At 38.8% G+C, this 3,496-nt stretch overlaps 1 pseudogene; it reads right to left on the bottom strand.

Moving 5' to 3' along the window:
• Positions 1-1,477: 1,477 nt before the first annotated feature.
• Positions 1,478-1,933, bottom strand: LOC125388218 (large ribosomal subunit protein uL15 pseudogene; annotated as a pseudogene).
• Between the last annotated feature and the right edge of the window lie 1,563 nt (positions 1,934-3,496).

The raw sequence follows: 3,496 nt of genomic DNA, 5'->3' as shown, positions 1-3,496 counted from the left end.
AGGCTGTTTGTATTATATTCTGCCCAAAGAATCTGGCGGCACTCTGTCAAGTCTTGAGACCTTCCGCTGGGCTAAAATTAGAAGTACTGGATGGATTTGTTTGGCAAAGGAAATCTCAAGACTGTTACCGTTAGGGTGTGTCATAGTTAATTCTCACTGTTCTTATACACACACACACACACACACACACACACACACACACAGAGAGAGAGAGAGAGAGAGAGAGAGAGAGAGAGAGAGAGAGAGAGAGAACATGTGGAAACATGGAGCAGAAATATGAGAAAAAATTAGAGAGTTTGATGAAGAAAGGAATGCAAGCATGAGTGTGTTTAAAGTTTCAAGAAAGGCCGGTGCAGACCAAGAGTTGAAATTCTCAACAATACTGGTACATTGAAAGCAAAACTCTTACTTCTCCACAATTAACAGAGAAGGAAAGGTCCCAAGAGAAGCAGAGACCTAGGGTTGAATGGTCCAATTTGTGTAAATTCAAATATAACCTTTAAAGAAGTGAGCCTACAATGAACAGGTTACCAGAGCCCAAATAGTTCCTAGGCAAATGTCTCATTCAGGTATAAGGTTGCTGCAATTGTGTTCCAAAAGAGCCAGGTTGTTTCAAACTTTCAATGGAGCTTGACAGCCTTTTCTACATGGTACTAGCTAGGTATGCAACCATGAAGGAGCATTTGGGCAATGGAAACTAATGATAAGTTTTCTGAAAGTTCCCCAAACCAGTTAATATGTGGCAGAGTTAAATTCCTAGAAGCCATTTCACGAAGCTTGGGAAATTAAACATAACTCTTGGACAGTAGAACTATGTGATATCACCTTAAGAAAGTTAAAGGCTTGTAATGGCATGGGCCTAAGAGATGAATCATATGTCATGTAGGCAATACAGCAGGCTGTGGGGCAGTCTAAGATCACTGGAGCCCAGTAGATTCTATACTGATACATTGATGCTGGACAGAGATGCAGAATTTGGTATTTGACCTCTTTAGACTCCATCTGACTATATTTGATCTTTGCTATATCTCTGTTCCTCACTTTTGGAAAAGATTATGTATTCTGTGCTATCGGGTACTTGAATTTTGTAACTTATTTCTTAAATTTCCATGGCCTAGAAGCTAAGAAATTGCTTTGCATTTCAGAAAAGATTTGGAAAGATAACTACTGAGTCGTGTTGGGAATCGACTCATGGTGAATTACGAGAGAGCTATTTATTAGTCTATGTTATTGAGAGGTAGAACATTTTGATTTCTATGTGAAATGTTCCCATAGGCTCATGTGTTTAAATATTTGGTTCCCAGATGATAGCTGTCCTTGAGGTTTACATCTAAGTGCCACTTACATTTCTGACTCTGCTTCCTGACTGCAGATGTGATGAGTTCAACCAGCTCACACTTCTACTATTCCTCCTTTTTCTTTTTCTTTTTCTTTTTTTTTTTTTTGGAAAATGTTAGCATTTAATTGTCCTCCCTGAGTGACTTCAAACCACCAGAACACAGGCACCTCCAATACCCTTTATCTTCTCTTCAGCTCTTCTGCTGAAAAATTTGGCTTTCACGATGACAGGCTGCTTAGGGAGCTTTCCCTTGCCCAGAACTTTGTAGTAGCCCGATCGCACGACGTCAATGACGGGAGCAACTCCAGTCTTGTTCTTGGCTGCGTTAACCCGGGTCTGCTCACTGACCAGCGTCCACAGTTTATCCAGGTTGACAGTCGGGCAGAAGCTCTGGTTCCTCTTTAAGTGGTAATGCCTCATACCAACTTTCCCGAAGTAACCTGGATGATATTTGTCGAAGTTGATCCTATGATGATGCATGCCTCTAGCGTTCCCGCATCCTCCTGGATGCTTGCGATGTTTACCAATGCGGCCATGGCCGTGGATCACGTGGCCCCGGAGTTTCTGGGTCTTCCTCAGTCTGGATGGCATGGCGGTGGCAGAAAGGAAAGAGCCTTCCTTTTTCTTATGATAAACTATGTCCTAAACTATAAGCCAAACCTCTCTCTTAAATTATTTCTTTTTTTTCAAAGTTTATTAAATTATAAAAGTTTTCATTTCCGCGCCCTCCCAACACCCTCCCACTCCCCCCACTCCCTCTCCTCCTCCCTCTCCATCCCTAAGAGTAGTCAGGGATTCCTGCCCTGTGGGAAGTTCAAGTTCCTCCCCCCTCCCTCCAGGTCCAGGAAGGTGAGTATCCAAAGAGAGTGGATTCCAAAAAATCCAGTATATGCAGAGGAAACAAGTCCCAGTGTCAGGCATGCAGTTACACAGCAATCCCAAATCAACTAAAACCAATAGGCACTCTAAAAATGAATTAAAAACAGCAACAAAAAAGATCCAGTGAACCAATTATATTAAAAATCGACTACAGTGTCAGATAACTTTCAGTGAAAGAGCTATAGTTTTAGGACTGCTACAATAGCAATTGCAAAGAGCCAATCACTGAAGACTCAACATTAATTAACTGGCTGGACAATTTAAAAACTGTTTAGTTGAAGGAATATTAAAACAATGCATTCTATCAAAAACATTTCTTAGATGAAAAAAGTGCTTTATAGTTCATAATATTAAATTAGGTTACACAGGGAACATGAACACTTGTGAAATAAGAGAAAGGAAAACCTTAGTATTAAAATCTAGCAATGCCACAGATATGCAAAGGAATGCTAAATATATCCTCCACTTTCTTGTATTTAAAACTTTATAAATTTTCTTTAATAAAACAAGTAGTGTTTTAAAATTTAAGTTATTCTTTGCTAATTTTATGTTTGATTCAAAACATCCATGTACCCTTAAGAAGTAAAATGTGATATTTTGATTCATGTACATATGATCAGCTTACAGGAATTAGCACTTTTATCTCTTATTTTAAGATTTTATATTACATTTACAATCAAGCACTTTCAAAATTATGTTTTCCTTTTGACAAAATGCAGATTTTAAATTATAGTTGCCCCATTGTTGTGCGTAAGAACATTCAAAGATGTTTTTCTGTTTGGCTGTAACATTTTTCCATGTCTTGAAACAACTCCTCATTTCCCTCCGTGCTTGCCTAGGTCTTTGTCAATCACTCCCCCATCAGACACTTCTATGAGTTTAGTGGTTGTATGTTCTTAAAACTGAATGTCTACAGGTTTTGTATCCTGTGTCTAACTTATTTCACTTAGAGTAATATTCTCTGTGTCAGGCCAAACTTAATGCTCCTTATGACTGAGCAATGCTTTGTTCTGTCTATGCTGCATTTATCTATTCATGGCGATTCAGGTTGATTCTATACCCTGGTTTTTGCGGGCAACGTTTCAATTAATGTGGAGTCCAAATGGTTATATATGCTGATATCGTTTCCCTTCAGTTAGCTACCAGGGAATATTATTCATTTGTTTATTTGTTCTAATAGGTGGTTTTGAGAAAGCTCCTTCTTTGATGCATGTGAGCTCTCTATTTTACATTCTAAATGTCTAATTTTCTTCAGAGCTACACATTGCACTCATTACA

The sequence above is a fragment of the Myodes glareolus genome, chromosome 6 (genome assembly GCF_982192425.1).
Source record: "Myodes glareolus chromosome 6, mMyoGla1.1, whole genome shotgun sequence".
NCBI lineage: Eukaryota > Metazoa > Chordata > Mammalia > Rodentia > Cricetidae > Myodes > Myodes glareolus.
The sequence above is the reverse complement of the archived record's forward strand: the minus strand, read 5'-3'. Positions and strand labels throughout refer to the sequence as shown.